Raw genomic sequence first — 18,218 nt, forward strand, 5'->3', positions numbered from 1 at the left:
ATACCTTGCAGATGTTTGAGGATCAGCAAAAGGTTAATATGGCTGGAGCAGAGGGAGAAAGGGAAGAATCCTGAAGATATGATGACAAAAGAAGCCAGAAACCAGATGGTGTAAAGTTTTGTCAGGCATTGCAACAACTTGGGCTCTTACTCACAAAGCTGGGAGCCATGGAAGACTTTAGAGAACTGGAGTGACATGAACTCATGCACCACTGAATGCTCTGATGGAAGCAAGGGGAGAGGTGGAAAAGCCAGTTAAGAGGCCACCCCAATAATCCAGGTAAAAGATGGTTTATCATGTACTTTCTGTGAGCCAGGGATTTTGCACACCGTATCTTTTATTTTTCTAATTGAGATTTATTTTATTTAAAAAATTTTTTTAATTTTTAATATGTGTAATACAATTCAGGGTTAGGTAAACAAATGTTCATTATGCAGGTACCCTTGTTGGCGAGGTGTGCCCCACCCCTCCCCTGGCAGTTTCCCACTACTGCCAACCCCTTGCTTATAGTATTACAATAGTTGTTCAAGGTCCACTTATGAGTGAGAACATGTGATACTCAGTTTTTTGTTTCTGTGATAGATCACTCAGTATATTACCTCTAAGTCCTTCCAAGTTACTGCAAAGTTCATCATTTTGTCTTTCTTTATGGCTGCGTAATATTCCATCATGTATATGTACCACATTTTTTTATCTAGTCCTCTTTTGATGGGCAACACAGTTAGTTCCATGTTTTTGTTATTGTGAGCAGTGCTGCAATAAACATGCGTGTACAGTTATCTTTTTCACAGGGTGATTTAAGTTCCTCTGGATATATTCCCAGTAGGGGGGTTAAAGGGTTGTACGAGTGGTCGAATTTTAGATTCTTTAGAAATCACCACACTGTTTTCCACAGAGACTGTACTTGTTTACACTCCCACCAACAGTTTAGAAGTGTTCCCTTTTCACTGCATGCTCTCCAGCATCTGTTGTTTTTTGAGCTTCTAATTGAGATTTAATTCACAACATAATATTCACCATTTTGAAGTGTACAAGTTAGGTGTTTTTAATATATCCACAAGATAATGCATTATTACCACTATCTTATTCCAGAGCCTTGTGTCATCCCCAAAAGAAACCCCATACCCATTATCAGTCACTTCCCATTTCCCCCTCTCCCAGCCCCTGGCAACCACCAATCTACTTTTTCTCTCTATGGATTTACCTAATCTGGACATTTGTACAAATAAAATCCTATGAAATGTGGTTTTTGGCTTCTTTGACTTAGCATGATTCAGTGTCTTAAGGTTCATCCATGGTGTAGCATAACAGTTCTTCATTTCTTTTGATAGCTGAATAATATCACTATATCTTATTAAATCCCCACAAAAGCCCTAGGGGGAAGATGCTATGATTATCATATCCAGTTTTAGATAAGGAAACTGTAGCACAGAGAGGTCAAGTCACTGCCCAAGGACAAACTAGAGAGTGGAAGAGCTGGGATTTGAACTTGGAAGTCTGACTGCAATGCTTACCCATTTGACTGCTTTGTTAATGGTCTTACTGAATGATGGCATCACTAAAGCTGCTTAGCCAGGCTCCTCTCTGGATTGGGGAAAAGAGGCCCTGATTTCATAGAGTCAGGCAGAACTGTGATACAGACACAAATGCCATACCATCCTGGTCTGTATGGGTTTCACTCTAGCATCCCTTTGCTGCTCTGGTGGGTCTTTCACATACAGGGTGGTGTCAGATAAGACAGGGGAAGAGCAGACCTGCCAGGGAGTGAAATCGAGGAACCAGGCTGTGGGGGACAGGATAGGTCTCCAGCAGCATTGCTCTCCCCGCAGCTGAACTCAAGTCGTCAGCTCAGCTCAGCAAACACTTACCATGCCTCTACTGTGGGATGGACACTGTGGTCAATAAGACGGAGTTCTTGCCCTTAAAAAGTTCACAGGGCCACTAGAGAAACCACTATGCCAATATTACCTTCAAGAGGAAACTGTGGTGTCTCATCTTTGTCATCGCTGCATTAGCGAGGAGCCTGGTGCAGTGCTGGGTACACAGCATTCTGCCAACAGACCTTTGCAGAAGAGCATCTGTATCCTTGGGATGCCACCCATTCCCCTTGAGTTCTATCTTACTAACCCTGCTCCATCTGCAGCTCTCCCTAGAACAAGCCACTCATTTGCTATGGAAGCCACCAGCCACACCTGCTTGGGAAACAGGTGGTCATCTCACTCCCACAGTACCCACCAGACTGCTGCTGTTGAGTGATTTGCATTATGGATCAAGACTGAGCTATGTGGCCAAGGCCATCAGTACCCCATACAGATCTCTTTGGGTCCCATTCCCATTGTTGTGCATTCTGACTGCCTCTCAGGGTGACACAGAGAGCCTAGTATGTTGGGAATTACCTTAAATCATAATGGACAGGTGCAGGGGTATAAATACTCCAGCTTCCTCCTCTCCTCATGAGGGACTACAGTCTCCAGGGCACTCCCTGCAGGATTAAGCCAAGATTACCTCCCATGGGACTTACACGTCCTGTTTGCCCTCCTTTCCTTCCCTTGCGATCCCATTTTCCTTTCAGTTTTCCAAGGGTACACTCTCCAGTAAATCCTTTTACCTGTTTCAGAGTCTGTATTTGGGAATGTACCTAAGACAGGAGGTGAGTTGAAGAATCATGTAGTAGTAATCACGAATATTTACTGAGCACTTACTATGTCCCAGGCAGTTATGAACATGTCACATCTATTAACTCATCCATCTCACAATATCCCTGTGAGGCAGGTGCTATTATTGTCCCCAGTTTACAGATGAGGAAACTGGGGTGCTTGGCAGAACCTTCCATAAAAGATGAGTATGGAAGTGTAGTACAAATCCAGGGTCACACAGCTAGTAAGTGGCAGAGCCAAAATTGTGAAGCCAGACTATCTGACTCCAAGTCTGAACTCGCAATTGCTATATGATCTGCCTTTTGTGTAGCCTTGGGGAGCAAGAGCTGGCATTTGGGGTTGCCATGACAGAGCAGGTACAAGTAGATTCATGAGAAGAGATGGCATCTATCTAAAGAGGGAAAAATAAAGCAGAGAAACATTGACGGGACACCAGTAACATGTGCATTGGAAGGGGTCCAAGATGACAGGATGACTCTCTAGTTGCAATAAAGTTCAGTCATAGTTCTTACCATTGGCTTCTAAAAGATTTCCCTGACTCCATAAAACAACCTCCATTTTTATCTGAGCTAACTTGAACGGGCCTCTGATCCTCAGAGCTGAGTTAATTCCCATATATACCAGGCACTGTAGGTACTAAGATGAATGGGGTATGGTCTCAGCCCTGCAAAGGCCTGTGGTCCAGTCTCAGTGTGTAGATTTCAGTAATTGGTTGAGTCAATATTAATAGAAGGCTTGCATGGTAAGTTACATTAAGCTATACATTGAGCATTCTATATGCATTGATTCATGCCATGAAGTGGATGCTATAATCAGCTCCATTTTACAGATAAGGAAATCAAGACTCAGAAATGCTAAGTCCCTTATGCAAGATTACAGCATAATAAGAGGCAAGGTCAGGACTTCAGACTTTAGTCCAGGTCTGACAGGCATCAAGGGTCACAGTTTGAGCTTTCCTGCCCTGCTTGTTTATGCTGTATTCTGTGAGGTACAGCAGGGAACTGTGGGGTTTTTACTGACCCAATCCCACCCTTGCTGTGTGCAAAAATAACCCACAACTCTCTCATAACTTGTCAGAGCCAAAATTTATGGAGCCTGTCTTTCTTCTGAAAAATTGGAATTTGGGCATAAAATAGAAATCAATCTCTCTTTCTCTCTCTCTCTCTCTCTCTCTCTCTCTCTCTCTCTCTCTCTCTCTCACACACACACACACACACACACACACACACATACACACATTATACTTTTGAAACATTATACTTTTTTTCCCTACCACTCCCATGATCAACATCTTTTGACTCCCCATGGATATATTCCTCCCTGACCAACTGGGACCAGGCAGACAAGCAGCAGGGGTGTTTGATGAATGGAAAACCTTCAGTGAATACAGAGTCTTCAAAAAGAAGTGACTTCTCTCTCTCACACCAGTAGCTGAAAAATTTCTCTACGAGTAAACCAAAGTCCCTTTGTGGCTCAGATAATTCTACAGAGCCCACTTGTTCCTAATGGCTTGAGGAAATTGTTGATGTCAGTCAGATACCAACCAGGAAAATATATATCATGCTAAGTATTTCAAATATATAAAATTTAATAAGGGAAATTGATTAAATAGGGGTTGGAAAGAGTCAGAAGTCAAAAGGGGAGGGTGAAACCACCCAGAGATTAACTACAGCAAAAGCCACAATTGTCCCTATGTCTGGAGAGACAGAGTGAGGATGAACCCAGGGGCCAGGGTTACAAGGCAAAAGCTGAGACTGTAGAGATACAACCACTGCAAAAGATGCTTCTCAGGTAGAGAGAAGTAGGGAACCTGGAAATGACCCAAGCTCTCCCCTCCTTTTGCCCTCAATTATTCTGCCAAGGTCTTCTATTGGCTGTAGAAGAGCTGGAGAGCCTGGAAAATTCTGCCTGAAGGGCTCCACCCCCACCCCATGATAACAGGATGAGGAAGGGAAAGCAATGGATCTGATGGAAAACACACTCTGGTTTCACTCATTCATTCATTCAATAAACATTTATCAAATGTCCACTGTGTCCTAAGCACATGCCAGATGCCCAGAGACTACAACACTAATAACACTCAATCACCCCCTTGAGAGACAGTTATCTCCAGTTGTACAAACTGTGGACTGATAGTAGAGACAGCATGTGACTCAACCTGGGGGTAGGAGTGGGTTTAGAGTCTTCACTGAGATGACATACGAACTTCATCTTGAATGATGAAAAGGGTTTGCCATCTGAGTGGAGCATCTGTTGTTTTTATCTGCACAGTAGCCAGCATTCCTTGGGAAATGACCTTTTACCAACTCTTAGTCCCTATAATTGCCCCTGGGATGAATACCTGACTCAGCTCTGTCTAATCAGTGTATTCCATCTTCCTGGCCATAGTGATTGAATTGAGGATGAGCACATGACTAAACCTGGTCCAATGAGAAGCCATCTCAGACTCTCTCTGTTCCTTTCAATGAAAAGGAGTTCTCTTTCTCCTGGTGACTGCAATGGTGGGAGGCATACCTTGAATTATTGTTGGCCACCTCGCCACTAGCAAGAGTGACCATAATCAAGAATGAAGCCAACACCAAGGGCAATGGATCTGAGAGAAAGAAAATGTCCTGATGGCATAATTTGAGCCCCTGGATCCAACCATACCTGAAACCAATGCTACTACATCTTTCAGTTATTTGAACAAATACTTTTTTTCTGCATTGGCTACTTTATGTTGGATTTATGTCATTTATAATTTTAAAAGCCTTGCCTAAAAAGATGGAAGGGAAGGCAGAGGAAATAGGGTTTGCAAGGAGAAGCAGGAAAAAGAGTGGTGGAGTATTCAAGGATTCATGAAGAATTGGATGTGCCTGGAGGTAGATTTCTATAAAAAGGAGCAGGAGATAAGTCTGGAATGGTAGATGTGAACCTGAAGATCATCGGCAGCCCTGAGTGGAGGAGGGTGAACTTCCTTCAGACCTTCTACATCTCTCTATGTTTGCATCAAGTAACCGGCAAGAGTTTTGAACACCTCCATGCTCAGTATCGTGCCCACACTGTGAGGAATAAAAGAGAGATGGTTCTATCTCTCAGGGAACTTATAGACTAGTTGAGTAGACACAAGGGAAAAGCAGAAAAGCTATAACTGATCATATAATAATGCCAGTAATAAAATCATAGTGAATATTTATGAAATATTTGCAACAGATTCTGCACTGCATTTGCATAGATTATTTTTTCATTGAATCCACACATCTTACCATAAAGGAGGTACCATTATTGTTCCCCCTATTTTATGAATGAGGAAACTGGCTCAGAGAGATTGAGTCTTTTGCCCGAAGTTGCACAGTTTGGAAGTGGCAGAGCCAGAATTTGAGCCCAAGCATTTTGACTGTAGAGTCCACATATCCAAACTATTCTGCTGAGCAGCCCACTGGGTTATAGGTGAAATGAGAAAAGTAGACAGAAAAGGGAGTCCAAATGTCAAGGACTGAGTCTATAGGCAAACTCTCAGCAGTTCCCTGGTTTCATTGCAGAGGACAGACTCTCAGAGGCACAGCTGCGGGTCGCAAGCCTGCATGGCAGATAGCCCGTCTGTCCATCAGCGAGTGTCCTGGTGGGCTCAGGGGTGAGTGGCCCTGCTGAGGAGTCAGACAAGTGGGGCCCCTGTCAAGGGGAATGGCAAGTTGAAATGCAAGAGAAGCAGCCATGAGCCCAGTTGCCCGCAACGCCTCTCCCCATTCTCTGGACTGCACCACTTTTTCCATGATTGTGATCACGTCCTGGCAGGTACTGAGATCTTGACAGCCCTCTCCAGTTCCCAACAAGCAAGGTTACACCATAGTGTAGACTGCTGGCAGCAGGGGGGCAGGGTTGCTTTTCTTGTTTGGAGTGGGTAGAGGGGAGTTGATTCTGAAATTCATCATTGCCTACATACCACCGGCCCTCATACTCTTAGAATGCACATGCACACACACGTGCTCACATTGCTCCCTGGTGGTGCAAATTATGCCTAGCCCCTGAAGCCCTCTGAAATCCTATCTCCTGTGGTAAGTCGTCCTCGAGCACCCAGACTGGAACTGCCTCCTTTGTGTGGAGGCCAAAACAACTCCATCTTGGATGCTAATCCGCCATGTTGGCTTCTGATGAACCCCAGTTCCAGGAAGGCCTCTGAGATTTCTTGTGTATCTATTGCTCCCTGCGTAAGAACAGGTACTTACCACAAATTGTGCCCTTGAGTCATACTACCTTGATGTTACTGTACTTCAGTGTCCTACACACCGCTTCAGAATCACCCTTCCCTATGGTAATAAACTCTGGGTCTAGAGAGTGAGGGTGCAAGGATCTACCATCTTGTCCCACCACTGGCCGAGAGAGGCATGGCTTCTGTTCCTAAGTCCCTATTCAATGTTTCTGATTATGCCTGCTTCTTCCTTTAGGCCTCTCAGCTTCAGACTTTAGAGGTAGATTTGCATAGACCTGTCCACCGCGGAAACACTTTGTCTCAGAACTCCATGAATCAGAGCCACTTAGAGGAAACAGGTCCAAAGAGATTATGTGACCCATTCACAGGACACATAAGTGTCAAAGCCACAACTAGATTCCAAGTTTCCTCATACCTCTCTCCACACCATTCATTTCTCTTCCATGAAACCCATAGCTCTGATTATTTGTATCTCACAGCTGACACCTGTTAGTGCCTTGAAATACCTTTTAACTCAGGGATGGATCATATCAGTGTTGATCGATTGGCAACGGCTGCCTGGAGCACTGTGTTGAGAAGATTGCAGAGGGTGATCATTGTATTGAGAAAGATGCAGAGAGGGCCTCGACTGATTACCAATGGCTACCATGGGCAAAGAATGGAGAGCAATGTCACAGATGCCATGTATCTGCCACCTTTTTCCTTTCACAAACCTCTCCCAAATGTCGCAGGCAGAGCTAACTGCTCCTTGACCTGAATTCTCAGATCACTTTAAGCATATTCAAGAACATTCCACACTGTGCTGTCACGACATGTTTGCATGTCACAGTCTCTCCCATTAGACAGTGAGTTGCTTGAAGCCAGGAACATCTGTGCACTCCCAGAGCCTCTGTCGGTGCTTTGACCGAGCCAAAGCAAGTCCTCCACAACCATCTGAATGCTGCTTTGTTCAGACTTGTTCACTGTAACTTCACAAGTCTGTCTTCTTTCAACAACTGGACAGCATGTTGCATGAGAGCCAGCATCATAGTGCTTTGTATTTGATATTCTCCTACCATGCCTAGCATGATGCTGAACACATTTAATTTCAAACTTAATTTAATTTGCTACCAGTTGCTGAATGTTTACTACATACCACAGGTTTCTTATATATTGTGTATTTCTCTCTCCCCTGTACCCCACAAGATGTAAGCTCATTTTACAAATGAGGACAATGAGAATCAGAGAGGCCACTCAACTTGCCCGAGGTCACACAGCTAGTAAGCAGCAGAGCTAGATTGTAAACCTGGGTCTCTGTGAAAGCTGTTTTGGTTAATTGATCACCATTATAGTAGAGAGTAATTGTCCACAGGAGGTAATAAGAATACCCGCGTTTAAAGTCTAGAAGTTGATTTGGGGCTCGTGGTGGCATGTTTCATCTTATCAGACGGGTGATTGGCTCAGAGCCTCTTTGGGGGGATTTATCCAAGTCTGAGGTGCAGCGGCTGCTGTACTATGAACATCCGCACTGCCCAGACTCGGCCGGCTGGTCCAGCATGACGTGACTCAGCACCTGGAAACACGTGCTTCTTTAAATAGATCCTGCTGTCAGCAGGCTCTCAGGCTGATCAATGACTTACCTGTCATTAGAAGGAGCCAAGGAAGGTGTCCCGGGATGTGCTGAGCCACTGTGCTGGAGCAGAGCAGAGGGAAGTGCCCACTAGAGGAGGCTTGGTGATGGCTGTGACCTGCCAGAGTTAGGAGAATGGCCAGGCAAGACGCAGCCCCAGAAGCAGATGGTGGACAACCGCCTATAGACCTGATGCTGGAGATCCAAGAGTCTGTCCATACACATCATTCCCATCTGGTCTTTTGAGGTTAAGTGCTATGGCCCTGCAGTTTTGCAGGGAAACCACAAAACAAAGTGAGCCAGAGTCGGGAGAACCATGCTCAAACCCCAGCATTGCCACCAATGAGCTGCACGACCTTGGGTAAGTCCTTCACTTTCCTGTCCTCCCATCCATCAAGCAATGCTCTCTCATTACAGATGCGCAACAGGAGGCAGATGACAACCTGATTGTTCCCAGTGGAGGATCAGCCCCGTGACTTATCGTCCATCCACACCAGGGATTGAGGGACCCTCAGATGAGAGGGGCAATTGATGTGCACTGAAACAGAACCATCTCCAAGCAACGACCTGCCCTTTGCATGTTTTCAGTGATGTCCTACTTAATGTGCATGCCAGTATGTTCACAGGATAACTCCACAAGGACACACACACACACACACACACACACACACACACACACACACACACACACGGAGGACTCCAGGCCGACTTTTTGCTCTGTGCTGTTTATTTTGTTTGAATTTTCACTGCTGCATTCTTCCAAAACAATTTCTAAGGCAGTAACCAAAAATCACACATATATGCTCAATTGAGAGCAAAGCGGGGCTGTAGAAACTTCCAGTGGCCACGAGCTAGGTAGGTTTAGGCAAGTCCCCCGGCCTCTCTGAGCTTTGGTTTCTGCTTTTTTTCAATAGGATTTATTCATGACTAGGAAGCACCATATTTTGTCCTCCTGGGTTGATAGAAAGACCAAATCTGGGAGAACTTGGAAAGCCTGATGGGCTGGACATCTGCAAGTTACATGTTGTCATTAACACGGTCTCATTCCTATAAAACAGACGAGGGAGCCCAGAAAGGGCCGTCTAGATACACTTAGGTGACTTTCTCTGGTTGAGAAATGAGCAGAACTAGGTTGAAAGCAAGCTTGATCATTTACTAACCTGGACAATTGACTTAAACATCCAAAATCTCCTTTATTGGTAAGATGCTATTAGTAATACTTCATAGGGGTACTGTAAGACTAAGTGATATAGTTTTTATGTAACACTTAGAGTCCTCACATACTAAGTGCTTGATAAATAGTGGGGCTTTTCTTTCTTTCTTTCTTTCTCTCTCTCTCTCTCTCTCTCTCTCTCTCTCTCTCTCTCTTTCTTTTTCTTTCTTTCTTTCTTTCTTTGAATCGAAGTCTCACTCTGTCACCCAGGCTGGAGTGCAGTGGTACACTCACAGCCACTGCAGCCTAGACCTGCTGGGCTCAGGTGATCCTTCCACCTTAGCCTTCCAAGTAGCTGGAACTACAGGCATGAATCACCATGCCTGGCTAATTTTTCTTGACTTATTGTAGAGATGAGGTCTCACCAAGTTGCCCAGGCTGGTCTCGAACTCGTGAGCTCAGGCAATCCTCTCATCTCAGCCTCCCAAAGTGCTGGGATTATAGGCGTGAGCCACCGTGGCCTGACCTGGGCTTTTCCTTTAAAGCTTCCTCACAGTAATCCACGAGCCAATTTGCTTTTAGGGTCTAGCTGTCACATACACAACATATAGAAAACCCCATCTCTGGATGGAAGTAAGTTTCCTTTCTGTCTTGACAAGGGTTTCCTAGAAAGCAGAGCCTGGACAAAACTATTCTTTTGACACCATATTGGAGAATGCAATCCCAGGGAAGCCAGAGCAAGGAAAGTGGGAGGGAGACAAAAGGTGTGTATAGGGATCGACTGCTTGGTCCTGCAGCTGTCTTCAGAGAAACTGCATCTTGGAACCTTCCATCTGGGGGCAGGAAGAGTTTATCCATCAGCTCTCAGTCATTGGTCAACCCCCGCCCCCCACAGTGGGCTGTCAGCTCTCCTACATTTCTGGACATCATAAGGATGGGGAGAAATTGGATTCCACAATGCCTCATGGCTCAGTGGAACCAGAAAACCCCAGGGCAGAGGGGAAAGATATGCAGCCCTGGCAGGAGGGGAGGTGATTCTGGGTCATTTCCATGAATGATATAAGGGACCAGAACAGCTGCCACAGCAGGAATGACAGTAGCAGGGAGCATGGCAACAGCCATTGTTTTTAAGACCACTAGTATAGCACTATTGTTATTAAGCCCACTCTGGCCAGAAAGCAGGGCGGCGCATGGCACTCATGAAACATACGCCTGAACCTTCCATCCAGGTGAGAGCCCAGATCCACCTCCTCAATGTTCCCAACAGGGTGTCAGCCTGCTACCTGCCCACCTGGTGTCCAAAGTACATAGACCCACACCGACCACCCATCGCAGAAAACAAACAAGGTAGCATACTCCGTTCCCACTGAACATTCTGCTGAACCGCGACGGCCTCTGGGTGTCCTCAGCTCTTGTTCCAGAAGCCTGCTGACTTGGACCTTGCTACCTCAGTCTCTCGCAGGTGTCTGTCAGGGGGAGCATTTATTTAAATTTGAGATCCTGTGCTTTTTATCAAAGAACACCATGAAAAACCACCGCCAAGCCAAATCTATTCTTATTTCCACTGGGCTTTGTGTGGGATGTTGAACCATGGTACTCAGTGCCCCCTATCTAAATTTGTTTTATTTCATTCATTTGTTTATTCAGCAAATATGTATTGAGAGAATCAATTAGAAAAGACAATCTAATGGAAGGATGGCTAACGGGTAATAAATAGTTCATAGAGAAGGAAACACAAACGGATTGCACACATTTGCAAAGACATTCAATCTCACTCAAATGAGAAAAATGCAAATTAAAACTACCCTGAGATGTCATTTTCCCCATCGGATGGGCAAAGAAATCAAAAGGTTAATAATGTACTTTGTTGGCAAGGCTGTGGGGAAATAGGTATTCTCAAACGCTGCTGGAAGGAGAATTCTATGGAGCATAATTTGACAATATCTATCAAAATTACAAATGCATATATTTTTTGACATGGCAATTCCCCTTTCATGAATATATTCTGCAGAAATGTTTGAACTTATGCAAAATAATATATATAGGAGGTTATTTACTGACTAATTTTAAGAGCTAATTATTAGAAATTACCTAGATGTCTTTGAATATGAGATTTGTATATCCAAACAATGCCATTCTATACAGGGTTTTTTTTGCTTTGTATTAATATTTTTAAGGACACAATTGTGCATATTTATTGGATACAGTATGATATGATGATACACGTATAATGATCAAATCAGGGTCATATCCATCACCTCAACCATTTGTCATTTCTTTGTGTTAGGAACATTCAAAATCCTCTCTTTTAGCTATTTGAAAATATAAAATAAACTGTTGCTAATTATAGTCAATCTGACTGAGTGTGGTGGCTCACGCCTATAATCCAAGCACTTTGGGAGGCCAAGATAGGAGGATCACTTGAGGCCAGGAGTTTGAGACCAGATTGAACAGCATAGCCAGACTCTGTCTCTACAAAAAAAAAAAAAAAATTAGCTGGGCTCAGTGGCTCATGCCTGCAGTCTCAGCTACTTTGGAAGCTGAGACAGGAGAATCACTTGTGCCCAGGAGGTTAAGGTTACAGTGAGCCATAATTGCACCACTGCACTCCAGCCTGGGCAACAGAGCAAGACCCTGTCTCTAATTTTTTTTAATTAAAAAAAATTATAGCTACCCTATATTGCTACACATCACTAGCACGTATTCCTCCTATCTAGCTGTACTTTTGTATCTTTTAATCGATCTTTGGCTACCTTCCTCTGATACAATTTTTTTTTAAATAGGGTGAGATTCGTTGATTTGGAAAGACTTATGTTACATATTGGCAAATAGCTGGGCACAGAGGACATGGTATTCCCCCGATAGTGCTGCCTAATAAACCACCCCAAAACTTTTTTAAAAAATAATCTTTCATTCTCATGCTCGTGGATCTGAGAACTGGTTGGGGTTTCTGCTGATCTTGGCAGGGCTCAGCAGGGTGGCTCTGCCCTGGGCTGCAAGCTACAGGTGTGTTTAGTCTGTTCCTCATTCCACAAGCAAGAGCCGGGTTGAATGGGACAATAGTTAACCAGGGCATTCTCTTCTCATGGTGTATCATGGAGCCCAAGAGAGGAAGAACAATCTCACAAAAGCATTTCAAGATTCTCACATCTCTTCAGCTAACAACCTCTTGGCCAAAACAAGTCATATGACTAAGCCCAAAGTCAAGGCAAAGATCACTCTACCTCCGATGAACCAAGGCAAGGGTGTGGGTGAGTAATACCACAAGAGGGGAGTGAAGAATTGAAACCAATAACTCAATTTAACAGTACATAGGCCCAACATCTTGGGAGGCAGAGGCAGCAGGATTGCTTGAGGCCAGGAGTTCAAGACCAGATGGGGCAACATAGCAAGACCCTCTACAAAATAAACCGTACATAAACACACATCTACTCAATTTTATATATCTTTGCATGAAGATATCTTGAAAGAGACTGTAACAATGATCACCTGTACTGGGCAACTGAGGAGAAGTGAGAACTAGATGAATAGAAGGTAGGTAAGGAGGAAGACATTCCAATGAATGCCGTTTGATAGTCTTAAAATCAGGTGAATGGTTTACTTGTGCAAAAATAATGAATTAGGAAGATACACTGAGCACCTACTAATGCCAGGCACTAGGCAAGGTGCCGGGATAAAGTTGTAAATAAGACAGATCTGGTTGCTACCTCCAGGGACTAGCAGTACAGTGAAGAGGGTTTTCAACCCTGGCTGCCACCAGAACCACCAGGGGAGCTTTTGAAAAATAATGATGTCAATTCTATTCCCAGAGATTCTGACGTAATTAGTTTGGGGAAGAATCAGGCTTTTTTTTTTTTAAATAGTCCCAGGTGATTTCAGTATGAAACCAGGGTTGAGGATAATTAGTCCAGTAAGAGGAGACAGATTTAAACAGATAATCACATAATTAGTTGACTGCACTTTTGCTAAGTATGCCAAAGGAAAAATATAGGGGGAGATTTCTTGCAGTACTAAGAAAAGTTTTGCTTTCCTTGAGTAATTAGATTCTTCCCTCTCCCTGTTATTAAAAAGTATAAATCTTGACATATCTCCATTTTCACTTTGGCAGCCAGGAAGCTCAGTCCCAAATCTGAAGCTCACATGGGGCCACTCCCTAAATCCATATTACCTACACATGGGTGGTTTTTTCCTTGAACTGAATTTCTGCCCTTATTTTTTCATTGAGCCTGCATCTCTGGTTCTATTTTGTCATTAATTCATAGTCTGAGTTCTTATAAGGTGTCTTTAATATTTTATGATGTGGAAGAAGTATATTATCAATAACATAATAATGCCTTCTGTTTATTTGCTTTGCACCTATTAGGTTCCAGGCACTAAGGTAGGTACTTTAGATATTTTATCTCCAGTTGTTAAAACACACACACACGAGAGGGTGCTCATTTTACAGACAATAAAATGAGGCTCACAGAGGTTAAAAGCTTGTCTAGAGTCACACAACAGTAAGTGGACAGGCTGGTGTATGAATTTCCTACTGCTGCTGCAACAAATGAGTACATACGTACTTGATGACTTAAGGCAACGCAGATTTATTATCTTACAGTTCTGCAGGTCAGAAGTCTGAATGGATTGGCAGGGCTGCATTCTTTCTGCAGACTCTAGGGGAGAATCCATTTCTTGCCTTCTCCAGCTTCTAGAAGCCGCCAATGTAAGAGGTAACACATAACTCTGGCCTCGTTCCCATCTCTGTATCTCCTACTACTAATTCAGTCCCTCCTGCCTATCTTGTTTAAAGACATTTGTGATGGCTTTGCCTCCCACCCTGAAGATCCAGGACAATCTTCCCCCCTCAAAGCCTTTGACTTAATCACATCTGCAAAGTCCCGTCTGCCACCTAAGATGACATATTCACAGGTTCTGGCAATTAGGACATAGATATCTTTGGAGGGCCACTATCCAGGCAATCAGAATTGGGATTCAAACTCACAACTCTCTAACCCCCAAACCTGTGCTCTTTCCACTATTCTTGGTTGCCTCTGGAAAATCCAGGATTTTTTTTTCTTCTGTGAAATCATTAACCCCAGGACCTTCCTGTTCTACCAAGGGAAAGGAGCATACTTCTCTGCAGATTAGGCAAGAAACAATAATACTCTACCAAAGAGAAATGTCCTCCATTTCCAGTGAGGACTGGTGGTGTTATTTGTAAAACAGGACATCTAAGGACCGATCCCCACGCCCCCCATGGTTAGTCATGTGGACTTCAAGAAGTGGCTACCTTGGGTTTTGTGCATGATTCATTTGTTTCCTGTTTGTTCCCTCCCCTGTGTGCACCATGGTTTCCTAGAGCCCAAAAAGTCCAGCGGAGAGAATTCCTTTGATCAACGCAAACCCAAATTGCCTTGATCGAGTGAACAGGATTTCACCTGGGTACAAGGTTTGAAGGAGAGGGAAGAATCAAGTGGGCTCTGCCTAGAATCCCCCACCTTCGGGAGGGACGTGAAAACTGAGGTCTCTGGTCAGCAATGGTGTTTGTCTAGCTGAGGCCCTTCTGAGAACAGAGATTGCATCTCTTGAACATCCCACGTGAAACAGTCTGAATCGATTGTGCTCAGACATCAATAACAATCCACCTTTGAAAAATTTCTCCCACAAGGGCACAAAGACAGATGTACAAGGATATTCACTGCACTGTTTATAACAGTGAAAAAATTGGACACCACCCAAATGTTCATCAAGAGGAGTTTGGGGAGATAAATGATTGTGTGGTCACAATGATGGAATGCTATACAGCGATTAAAAGAATGGGACAGATGGGGAAGAGTTTCAAGATATATGGCTAAAGGAAGAAAGCAAGTTGTAGGAAAGTCTATAAAGTGTGGCCTTATGTTTTTTAAAAAGTATCAAAGCTCATCAAACCGTACACTTAGGATCTGTGTGTTTTTTACATAAATCATATATTAATAAAGAAAAATGGCAGGTTGCAGTGGCTGATGCCTGTAATCCCAGCACTTTGGGAGGCCAAGGCAAGAGGGTTGTCTGAGCCCGTGGGTTCAAGACCAGCCTGGGCAACATGATGAGACCTCATCTCTATAATAAATAATAATTTTTTAAAAAATTAGCCAGGTGTGGTTGTGCATGCCTGAGTTTCCAGCTACTGGGAAGACAGGCAGAAAGATCTCCTGAGCCCAGCAAGTTGAGGCTGTAGTGGCTGTGAGCGTGCCACTGCACTCCATCCTGGGCAACAGAGTGAGACTCCAACTCAAAAAATAAATTAATTAATTAATTGATTTAAAGAAATAAAAACTACATATAGATAGATACATTCTAGTTCTTTGATTTTAAGAAGGATTTTTTTTCCAAATTACTTTTTGAAATTAAGATTTGCCTTCTCATATAATGCAGCATTTTATGCTTTGTTGACAGGCTAAGTCACATGAGTGGCTTACCAATAATGGTGGTTTTGGATAGAAGATTTAGGAAGATGTATTAGCATATACACAGACCATAAACACAGGAGATATGTTTACACATAGAGAAGATAAATATATACACACTCTGAATTTAGGAGTAAATAATAGAATGAGAGTGGAAGATGCAGAAGCTAAATAATAAATTTCTGTAATTGAATTTTTTACTAGGGACACATATTACTTTAGTAATGAGAAACAAATAAAGTTTAAAGAAAAATGTATGAACCAGACCTTTTGCGGGGAATAGTGAAAACTCATCTTATATTTAAGAAAATGAAGGGCATTTAATAATTTAGCAAGTAAGGAGAATTGGACCTCATTTATGTTTTGAAAATATAAAAGACTTTGTCAATTTCAGATGACAAAGGTTATATGTGCTCACTGTATAATTAAATAGCCAAGTAACTTGAAAAGAAGGCCTTGAAACTTATCCATCATACTACATCTTACCATACAAAGAGCAATGTTGGAGTGCATACCCTGTCTTACAAAAGCAGCACTGATCTTTATATACTGCTTTAAAACTGATTTATCCCACTTCATATGTAAAAAGCATTTTTGCACATCAATAAATAATTATGATATACATCATCATTTTAGTGATCCCAATCTATCCACATTGATTGCCGTACCCTAATTGGTTGAACATTTAGGTTGTTTCCTCTTTTCTACCAGTTTAAACAGTGGTACAAAGAAAATTTTCATACATGTATGTTGAGGCACTTATCTAATTACTGGAGATAAATTCCTAAAAATGCAATTTACTGAGTCAAGAAGTCTGCACATCCTTACTTGTGACCACATTTTCTCCTCATCACAGGAATAATTATTATTAACATTTATGGAGCACAGACTACATGCTCAGCCTTGCACTTCCCTACCTTCTAAACGGTCCTTTGAGACTGTTTTTTTTTTGTTTTTTTTTAAATTATCTCTCATTTATAGATGGGTAAATTGAGGCTCAGAGAAGTATGTAACTTCTCAGCATCACACAACTAAAAACTGACAGAACCAGGACTCAAGCCCAGATATGCTGCTTCCCAAGGATAAGCTCACAAGCCCAGCACTGTGTTGCCTGCCATGCATATGGGTTTCAGAACAGTTCTGTCATTTCATGATCCCGCCAACCACGCATGAGAAAGCCCATGTCCTCACTTCATCCCCCACCCTACACCCAAACTGAGCAGTCACATTTGAATCATGCAGGGAGCATGCTGCTGCAAACAACAGAAAATGCACCAGCTGGATTAAATAAGAAAGGGATTCATTGGCTTAAATTACCAGAAGTCCTGAGAAAGTTCAAGTGTCAAAGATGGCTTGATTTGGCAGCTCGCTGGTGAGACCAAGATTTAGGTTTGGTTTCTTTCCCCTGTTTTCTGTGGAGCTGGCTTCATCTTCCATCTGACTCTCCTTCGCGGACTCAAGATGGTCCCCAGAAACTTACAAGGCTACTTGTTTTAATTCCTCAAGTTCAGACAGGCAGAGAGAAGGTTGATTTTGAATGCCCTCTCTGAAGAATGAGAAAGCTTTGTCAGCATCCCTGGCTCTTCATGGGCCTGACTTGCCTGTGTGCTCACCCTGAACCCATAACTGTGGCCAGAGGTAGGATGCTGATGATTAGTTTAGACCTAGATCCCAGAGTGGAAGTAGATTTAGCTTCCTCAGAGGTTAAGTAGAAAGTGTGTGGAATAAAAGTCAGGACAAATATCAAGAGAGGGAGAGTTGGATATTGGGTATTGTAGCATCCCCTCCTGTACCCCACCCATCTCTTGGGTCTTAGCATTGCCATGCACCCTACATCCCATGCTCATGGCATGGAGAAGTATGAGGGAATTAGCACACCCCTGGAGCAACCTTTGACCAAAGATGATAGAGTAGGTGTATAAATATCCCAGCTCCCTCACCCCTTAGATGGAACAACTGAGGTGCTTGTTCTATGGTGGCTCCCAGATTTGCCTTGAGATGAAGCTCCACTTGCCTATCATAGTAACTGGTTTGGTGACTCACCCTTTTCAGCTCCTTTCTTATCCCTTCTCACATTCCTACTTCCCTCCCAGCATCTCCTGGGATCAAATTCCCAATAAACCAATTACACTTCAATCCCCAACTTGTGGTCTATTTCTGGGGAACCCAGACAATGACA

The 18,218-nt window shown here is 43.2% G+C and overlaps 1 protein-coding gene across 1 annotated transcript in view; it reads right to left on the reverse strand.

Moving 5' to 3' along the window:
• RPH3A (rabphilin 3A) overlaps positions 1–18,218 on the reverse strand; it is a 319,927-nt gene that overhangs the window by 142,959 nt on the left and 158,750 nt on the right. The window lies entirely within an intron of this gene.

Source organism: Carlito syrichta, unplaced genomic scaffold, assembly GCF_000164805.1.
Source record: "Carlito syrichta isolate Samal-C Ts95f unplaced genomic scaffold, Tarsius_syrichta-2.0.1 Scaffold305566, whole genome shotgun sequence".
Classification (NCBI taxonomy): domain Eukaryota; kingdom Metazoa; phylum Chordata; class Mammalia; order Primates; family Tarsiidae; genus Carlito; species Carlito syrichta.